Genomic DNA, 10,089 nt, shown 5'->3' on the forward strand with positions numbered 1-10,089 from the left:
ATATATACTGTATATATATATATATATATATATATATATATATATATATATACACACATATATACACTATGTTGCCAAAAGTATTGGGACACCTGCCTTTACATGCACATGAACTTTAATGGCATCCCAGTCTTAGTCCACAAGGTTCAATATAGTGTTGGCCCACCTTTTGCAGCTTCATCTCTTCTGGGAAGGCTGTCCACAAGTACTGTTCTCCTGGCAACTGACAAACCCAGACATGTCCATTGAATTGACAGACAGAGAAGCGTGATTCCTCACTCCAGAGAACACGTCTCCACTGCTCAAGAGTTCAATGGCAGCGTGCTTTACACCACTGCATCCGACGCTTTGCATTGCACTTGGTGATGTAAGGCTTGGATGCAGCTGCTCGGCTATGGAAACCCATTCCATGAAGCTCTCCACGCACTGTTGTTGTGCTAATCTGAAGGCCACATGAAGTTTGGAGGTCTTTAGCTATTGACTATGCAGACGGTTGGCAACTTCTGTGCACTGTGCACTTCAGCATTCATTGTCCCCACTCTGTTATTTTACATGACCTACCACTTCATGGCTGAGTTGCTGTTGTTCCCAGTTGCTTCCACTTTGTTATAATCCCACTAACAGTTGAGCATGGAATATTTAGTAGCAAAGAGATTTCACGGATTGTACAGGTGGCAATCTATCATCGTACCACGTTTGAAATCACTGAGCTCCTGTAGCAACCCATTCTTTCACAAATGATCGTAGAAGTAGTCTGCATGCCTTCTTGATTTTATACACCTGTGGCAATGGAGGTCATGAGAACACCCAAATCCAATGATTTGGAGGGGTGTCCCAATACTTTTGCCAATACAGTGTGTGTGTGTGTGTATGTATATATATATATATATATATATATATATATATACAGTTGCAAGAAAAAGTATGTGAACCCCTTGGGATTACGTGGAGTTTTGCATGAATTGGGCATAAAATGTGCTCTGAACGTCATCTAAGTCACAACAATAGAAGAACACAGTCTGCTGAACATAATACTACACAAACATTAGATGTCGCCATGGTTTAATTGCACATAACATGTAAACATTCACAGTGCAGGGAGGAAAAAGTATGTGAACCTTTGGACTTAATAACTGGTTGACCCTCCTTTGGCAGCAATAACCTCAACCAAACGTTTCCTGTAGTTGCAGATCAGACCTGCACAACCATCTGGAGTAATTTTGGACCACTCCTCTTCACAAAACTGTCTCAGTGTAGCAATATTCTTGGGATGTCTGGTGTGAATCGCTCTCTTAAGGTCATGCCACAGCATTTCAATTGGGTTGAGGTCAGGACTCTGACTGGGCCACTCCAGAAGGCGTATTCTGTGCTGTTGCAGCCATTGTTTTGTTGAATTACTTGTATGCTTTGGGTCATTGTCCTGTTGCATCACCCATCCTCTGCGGAGCTTCAGTTGGCGGACAGATGGTCGTACGTTTTCCTGCAAAATGTCTTGATAAACTCTGAAATTCATTTTCCCATCAATGATAACAATCCGTCCAGGCCCTGAGGCAGCAAAGCAGTCCCAAACCATGATGCTCCCTCCGCCATGTTTTACAGTGGGGATGAGGTTTTGATGTTGGTGTGCTGTGCCTTTTTTTCTCCACACATAGTGTTGTGTGTTCTTCCCAAACAACTCAATCTTGGTTTCATCTGTATAACAGTATATTTTGCCAATAGTGCTGTGGAACATCCAGGTGCTCTTTTGCAAACTTCAAACGTGCTGCAATATTCTTTTTGGACAGCAATGGCTTCCTCCGTGGTGTCATCCCATGTACTCCATTCTTGTTTAATGTTTTCCTTATTGTAGATGTGTCAACAAAAATGTTAGAATGTGCCAGAGATTTCTGTAGGTCTTTAGCTGACACTCTGGGATTCTTCTTTACCTCATGCAGCATTCTGCACTGTGCTCTTGTAGTCATTTTTACAGGACGACCACGTCTAGGGAGAGTAGCAACAGTGCTAAACTTTCTCCATTTGTAGACAGTCTGTCTTATCGTGGACACATGAACATCAAGGCTTTTGGAGATACTTTTGTAACCCTTTCCAGCTTCATGCAAGTCAACAATTCTTGATCGTAGGTCTTCTGAGAGCTCTTTTCTGCAAGGCATGGTTCACATCAGACAGTGCTTCTTGAAATCAGTAAACCCAAAACAGGTGTGTGTTTTTTAAGGGCAGGACAGCTGTCAGCAACACATCCAATATCATCACACTGATTGGAGTCAAGGTTGGCTCACTCCTGGCTCCAATTAGCTCTGGGAGAAGTCATTAAGCTAGGGCCTCACATACTTTTTCCTCCCTGCACTGTGAATGTTTACATTTTATGTGCAATTAAACCATGGCAACATCTAATGTTTGAGTAGTATTATGTTCAGCAGACTGTGTTCTTCTATTGTTGTGACTTAGATGATGTTCAGAGCACATTTTATGCCCAATTCATGCAAAACTCCACGTAATCCCAAGGGGTTCACATACTTTTTCTTGCAACTGTATATATATATAAAAATCAGGTGAGGTGGACAGAAATCTTATTGTGCAATGCAATCAGATTGTCTCACAGGTCTTATACATAAAGAAAAATTTGAAGGATTGCTGCACATAAAATATTTATTCCATCATACAAGAATTACAAAGATATATCAGAAGTATTCCATAATGTCTACATTATGGAATACTTCTGATATATTTTCGTAATCTTTCTACTATGGAATAAATATTTTATGTGCAGCAATCCTTCAATATTGTCTTTATCGAGCGGACTGACCATTTGGAAACTCGGACACTGCCCGAGGTTCCGGGGTCAGTAGGGGGCCCCATGAGATGCCCCTGGTACCTTTTTCATAGGCTTTTTTGAGTTTGGGCAAGGACACAGGGGCCCCATGATCCCCTATTGCCTGGGGGCCCCATGAGTTGTCAGTCCGCCCCTGGTCTTTATATATATATATATATCCATCCACACATCCATCAAGTTCAACCAACAAAAAAAAAACAACAGATAATTAAAAATCTGCATCCAAAGAACGCTAATTCCAAGGATGAGGCAAAAAAATTCTTACAAAGTGCAGTCCTATTTGCTCCAACCGGGAAAAAATCCTTTCTAACCCGCTAATAGAATTAGATTCTCCTGGCATACACTTTCCTAATGGAGACTACAAGCAGCAATGCCAAAACTAATCGTACCGGCATGCTCCATTGTTGTCACCTTAAAAATCCACTTTAAAAAATGATGTGTTGAAGTGACCGCTTATAAACAGGAAGTAAATGCAACGAGATTGCAGGAAATCTGATAAGCAGCAAAAGACGGAAAAGATTTTTTTTAATTTAAGCAAAAGCATTGCACTTTGTTGCAAACGAAGGCTTCATGCACATGGGCATATTTGCCCATGCTGAATAAAGACACTACCATAGGCGTTCGCAATCTATTGCATTAAGGTGTGCACTTAATGAACTCCAACGTTCACATGCACACATGTGGGTACCACTTCACACAAATGAACAACAAAAGTGCGACATTCACACTCCACAAATGTAACTATCCCCAAATAATAAACAATATCATACAGTATATACTTCAATCCTTCTCCAAATATAGCATAAAGGTGCAAAGTTCTGTATTTAAAATGTCCCACACCATGTAGTGAATAATAAAGTGCCTGATATGATGCTTAGTGATGTATCTTCCTCCTATTTGATTATATCAGCACTCCAACACGTGTGCCACTCCAATGCATGCACCACAGATCCATGACCCCTTATTTAAAAGGAAGGTCAAAAGCGCTGGTTATCCCAGGTTACTGATTCAGCTCACTATTGGGAACTTTCTTCTCTATGGGCCTCTTCCTCAATGGTGGCATACAGCTCTACATCAATAGAGAATCAGTGTGTGCCAGAAGACACATAATCTCATGGTGTAGTATTTATTAAAGAATTAAAAATGTATAAGGAATATTAATAAACTACATGAGGAGCTTCCTGAGGATGCCGTGATGTTGAAACATGTAGAAGCAGTCAATATGTCCGCCATATCCGGTTTACGTACTGATGTCATTTCCGGTTCCGGTAATTGGAATGCACACCAACTCCTGTGAGTGGAGTGATGGCAATACCCAAGGCTGAGTGTATTGGTGCCGAGGTATCAGGCACCAGAAAATGTGAGTGTAATTCTTATTTATATTCCTTGTAAGTTTTAATTCTTTAATAAATACTACACCATGAAATTATTTGTCTTCTGGCACACATGATTCTTTATTGAGAGAGAGCTGTATGCCACCTTTGAGGAAGAGGCCCATAGAGAAGGAAGTTACCAATAGAAGCTGAAACAGAAACTTGGGGTAACCAGCACTTATAACCTTCCTTTTAAATAAGTCATGTGTCATGGATCTGTGGTGCATGCATTGGAGTGGCACATGTGGTGGAGCACTGATATAATCAAATAGGAGGAAGATACATCACTAAGCACCATATCGAGCACTTTATTCCCCCACTTGCACCCCATTCCACCACAATTTAGCACTGTAGCTAATCTCCCTGGGTGTGGACAAAAGAGAAAAAATTATCAAAGATTGCAAAAAAGGATTGTTTGAATGGTGGATAAAGAACCTCGATCAACTCCCAGAAAAATTCAAGCTGACCTTCAGGCACAGGGTACAACTGTGCCAGCTCACACTATACGTCACCATCTGAATGAAAAAGGATGCTATGATAGGAGACCCGGGAGGACCCCGTTGCTGACACAGAAACATAAAAAAGCTAGATTGGAGACAAAACTTAACCGAGGAAGTCAAAATCCTTTTGGGAGAATGTGCTGTGGACAGACGTAACAAAATTACAGCTTTATGGTAAAGCCCATCATTCTGCTGTTTTCAGAAAAAATCAATGAGGCCTTGAATGAAAAGAAAATGGTCCCTACAGTCAAACATGGTGGAGGGTCACTGATGTTTTGGGGTTGCTTTGCAGCTTCAGGCACTGGATGTCTTGACCGTGTGCATGGCATTATGAAATCTGACGACTACCAAACAATTCTGGGTTGCAATGTAGGGCCTAGAGTCAGAAAGTTTGGTCCAGGGGCGGACTGACAGCTCATCTGGCCCCCCAAGCAATAGGGGATCATGGGGCCCCTGTGTCCTTGCCCACACTCAAACCACACCCAAAAAAGCCTATGAAAGGTACCAGGGGCATCTCATGGGGCCCCCTTCTGATCCCAGGGCCCTCGGGCACTGCTTGAGTTCCCAAATGGTCAGTCCGCCCCTGGTTGGGTCTCCATCACTCCATCAGAGGTCATGGTTTTTACAGCAGGACAATGGCCCAAAGCACATGTCAAAAATGAATGAAAAAGGGTTTAAGACAAAGCGTTGGAGAGGAGGACTGAACAGGCCAGCAATGAGTCCAGATCTCAATCCCATAGAGCACCCGTGGAGAGATCCCAAAACAGCAGTTGGGAAAAGGAACCCTTCCAATCTGAGAGACCTAGAGCAGTTGGCGAAAGAAGAGCGCTCCAAAATTCTAGTAGAGAGGTGGAAGAAACTCATAGATGGTTACAGGCAGCCATTGATTTCAGTTATTTTTTCCAAGGGATGTGCTGCCAAATATTAAATTGAGGGTGCCATTAATTTTGTCCAGTCCATTCTGGAGTTTTGCGTGGAATATTTCAGATTTGGCTTTTTGTTTCTCTGCTTTTTTGTGTCATACCAATACAAACAAAAGAAATAAATTGCACCACTTTTCTGGGTGAAGTGTGGAGCATTATCTGACAATATGTTTGGCCATGATTGTATGTATATATATATATATATATATATACACAGAGAGAGAGAGATACATAAATGTAAACAAACACTTTAAAATGTGTTAAAACATGGACAGTAGAGCAGTGGATGGTGTCAGTACAGCAGTGGACATGTCAGTATGGCAGAGGTTTGTTTTAGTGGGACAGTGGATGGTGTCAGTCAGTAGAGAAGTGGACGGTGTCAGTCAGTAGAGAAGTGGACAGTGTCAGTAGAACAGTGGACTTTGTCAGTAGGGCTGTGGACTTTGCCAGTAGAGCAGTGGATGGTGTCAGTAGGGCAGAGATAGGTGTCAGTATGACAGTGAACGATGTCAGTAATTTTGGATGAACGGTGTCAGTAGAACAGTGGACTTTGTCAGCAGAGCAGTGGATGGTGTTAGTAGGGCGAGATAGGTGTCAGTAGGACAGTGAACGATGTAAGTAATTTTTACTTTATTATTTTTTACAATTTTGTCTATTATATTTTATAATATAATTTTTTTTCACATTTTTTAAAATAATTTTTCACAATTTTTTGGGAGCCCTGTTAGGGGGCTTTGCTGAAATGTTAACGGGCTAAACAGGCCCCTGATGTCTCACTTTTGAGACAGAGAAAGGGACTGAGGACAGATTTATTTGGTTTATAACAAAAAAATAAGGGAAAGTTTTTTTTCTCTCAGAATTTCCAGTCCTATACCATGTATAGTGAAGAAGTACCAAAAGCAGTGGTCAGTAAATACCAAATGAAAGCTCCGACTGTGTCTATGGCATAAGACTGAGTTGGATACAGTGTTGCATGACTAAGTAAATGTCAGTCAAACTATCACAGTACTGAAAATTATAAATGGTCTGGAAAGGAAAGTGGTATATTATGCTGGAATTGAGATGGTTAAGAAAGTGAAGATCAGGGGAACGGGCAACAGAATGGGTGAGTGTTAGTGCCCGGTCATACTGGTGCCATTTCCGGTGCAGTTTTCGAATTGAAATCACACTTGAAATTGCATCTAATGAATGTGAATTTCAGTGTCTTAACATGTGCGATCTGCTGCAGTGCGATTTCTAAAGTAGCTATCACGTTACTTTTTCTGCAGTTTTGTTGTGATTTCACATGAAATCGAACTGCAAATTGCAAGAAATCATTGAAAATCCTCACTAGTAACAATAAATTCTTCAGAAATAACATCTGAAATTACGCTGAAATTGCACACAAAATTTCACGATTTTAACCTCCCTGGCGGTATTCCCGAGTGTAGCTCGGGGTAAAGTTTCAGCACCACAAGCGGTAACCCCGAGCTACACTCGGGAATACACGGCAGCGCTGCTCAGGGATCTCTTCTTCACTTACCTTGTCCTGCGCTCCCGCAATGTTCCTCCTGCAGTGTTCCCAGCAATGTCCTCCGGCCGATGCCGGCATCCGTCTTCTGGGTTCCGCTCCCTGCGATGTCGGGACGTACGGGGGACGGAACGGCGGGAAATTTAAAAATGTGAAAAAGTGACATTCACTAAATACACTAAAATCACATAGTATAACATTACTGTATCAAACCATTTCATGTACATTTTATCCTGAGCAGGGGTGGACTGACCATTTGGAACCTAGGGCACTGCCCGAGGGCCCGGGGTCAGTAGGGGGCCCCATGAGATGCCCCTGGTACCTTTTTCATAGGCTTTTTTGAGTTTGGGCAAGGACACAGGGGCCCCATGATCCCCTATTGCCCGGGGGCCCTATGAGTTGTCAGTCCGCCACCCTGGCAATACCACAGCTTCTATGAATGAAATGCGATCTATGAATGGAGGGGTCAGACCATTCAATCATCAGCCCCTCCTTCATTCATAGATTGTGTTTCATTCATAGGAGCTATAGTATAACTTTTATGAATGGATGAGCTTGGCAAAAAGGACAGGCATAGTTGGGCACTCTTGATGAGTCCCATTGACAACGCCTTCTTTCTTTTAACCCTTGCCTCACAGAAGATTATGGCCGTGGTAGGGGATCAGAGGAGGAAGACTACTTCTGAACTAGAAGACGGAAGCACAAGGGACACAATACACTGAAGGTCAGTAATGTCCCTTGTGCTTATCTGGTATATTTTCTTTTTAGGTAAACTTAGGGTTTAATATCACTTTAATGCAGACCTCAACTGTATAATAGCACTTCAAACTATTATTGTTATACAGGATTTATATAGCGCCAACAGTTTGCTCAGCGATTTACAATATAACAGGAGACAATACAGCAACAATACAGTTCAATACAAGAGGGATAGAAGGGCCCTGATCCTTGGAGTTTACAATCTAAGAGGGAGGGGCTGGTGGTGGTATTTAAAGTGGAAGTAAACCCAATTTTGTATTTTTTACCTACAGGTAAGCCTTTAACCACTTGCCCTCCAGAGGATTTGCCCCCCCCCCCTTCCTGACCAGGCCATTTTTTGCGATATGGCGCTGCATTATTTTAACTGACAATTGCGCGGTCATGCAACGCTGCCCCCAAATGGAATTTATGTCCTTTTTTCCCCATAAATAGAGCTTTTTTCTGGTGGTATTTGATCGCCTCTGCGTTTTTTATTTTTTTGCGCTATAAACAAAAAAGACTGACAATTTTGAAAATAAAAACAATATTTTTGACTTTTTGCTATAAAACATATTCACTAAAAAAAATTCAAATTTCATCATAAATTTAGGGCAAAATGTTTTCTGCTACATGTCTGCTAAAAAAAAAAAATCCCAATACGTGTACATTAATTATTATTTTTTTTTTAAGTCCCCGAACATGCAAAAAACGAAAAAACCCATAAGTGTTCACAAAAAACGTGCAAGTGCAAAACACCACACAAAAAAGTGCACTTAGGGGTGTGCTTTGTCCTTCCCCCGAAGGGGATGGACCTCTACCCTGATCCCCCGGGGCATGAAGCTCCTGACAGGGACAAGGTTCCCATTTGGTCCACCTAGCAAAAAGGCCTGGCCGACCACCGTTCCTTGTGGCCAGCCGAAGCCAGCCACTCAGTACTTGGCCAGGGGGTGCTCCCGAAGAGAAAACCCCCTAGGGACAGGGGAGGAAGGAACCAAAAGGCCACACATCCTCCCCCTAGACTTCAGGGTAGGCCCGAGGACCCACACCCTCCATCCAGTGAGGAAATAAAACACACATTTAAGAGTGAAAGTGACAAAAGTGGGAGAAATAATAAATGAAATAAATAAAAAGTGGTCGTGCCAATTGTGCACAGACCAGGCCCTGAGGCCTGTAGCAAAAATTGCCCAGAACTTAGCCAAAAGGCCTGGTCCCGAGGGCGCTGTGCAAAAAAAGTGTTTGAACACAGTGACCATGTGCCTTTTCACACGTTGGGGTCCCACACCCAGGTGTTACTAAGAGCACCCCTGAGGCGACCACTCAGGGGGCACTGGTTCGCGGACTTTCTGCCTTCCCGGCCCCTGGCCAGACAAGGTAGATCCGTTCAAATCAGGAGGAACTGGGCCCCTCCAGTCTTCCCGGGGGAATTACTCCCGGGCCCCAACAGCCTGTGGGCGCCTCGGTTTCTGTTCCAACCGGTACTAGCCGTCAGGACCCCCATCATACCAGCAGGGGTACTATACAACCAGTCATCCCCGCAAAGCTAGAATGACCGGGAGCACCCCTACTGGACACTGATAAGAACAGATACTACACTTGATCTTAGCCAAAAGGCCGAGAAGCGATAATTGGGGGATAATTTCAGCAAAATGGACCAGCCTGATGCATCATTTTTTCACTTTGATTTTTGGGGTATCTTTGAATTCAGTCCTCTGTAGGTTGATCATTTTCATCACTATCAAACGATGGGGTATCCTTACATTCCTAACACATTACCCCGTCCATATCAGTATAGAGATCCAGCAGAAGATTTTTCCCCATTGAGATCTGATGTGTTTTCAAAGTGTTCCTTAAATTTTTTTGAGCAGTGTGTAATATACCTTCCTATCTATCTAATAATGCTAGCAGCATAAGGATTAAACATAGTAAATGCTGATTCAGAGAGTTTATTCCACTTTAAGCAAACAGAAAATAAAACTTACCAGCTACCTTTGCGAGGTGCAGTAGGGTGGGGGAAATTTGTCTGAAATGAAGAATAAATGAGTGTGAGAACAAGAAAAGCATCAAAGAAAAAGAAAACAAATCGTTAGCATGAAAAAAATTCGATGCACAAAACCCATGAAGGGTCGGTTTATTTTAACAAGAGATCATAAAAGGGGCAAAATGTTCCTATCCAGTAGAGGCGGAAAATCCCCTACTGGTGTAGGAAAGCATTCCC

The 10,089-nt window shown here is 42.5% G+C and overlaps 1 pseudogene; it reads right to left on the bottom strand.

Annotated features, from left to right (window-relative positions):
• Window positions 1-9,344: 9,344 nt before the first annotated feature.
• On the bottom strand, window positions 9,345-9,497 carry LOC149446035 (U2 spliceosomal RNA; annotated as a pseudogene).
• Window positions 9,498-10,089: the final 592 nt, after the last annotated feature.

The sequence above is a fragment of the Staurois parvus genome, unplaced genomic scaffold (assembly GCF_062004578.1).
Source record: "Staurois parvus isolate SC_StPar_1 unplaced genomic scaffold, SC_StPar_1.0 ptg000698l, whole genome shotgun sequence".
NCBI classification, from domain to species: domain Eukaryota; kingdom Metazoa; phylum Chordata; class Amphibia; order Anura; family Ranidae; genus Staurois; species Staurois parvus.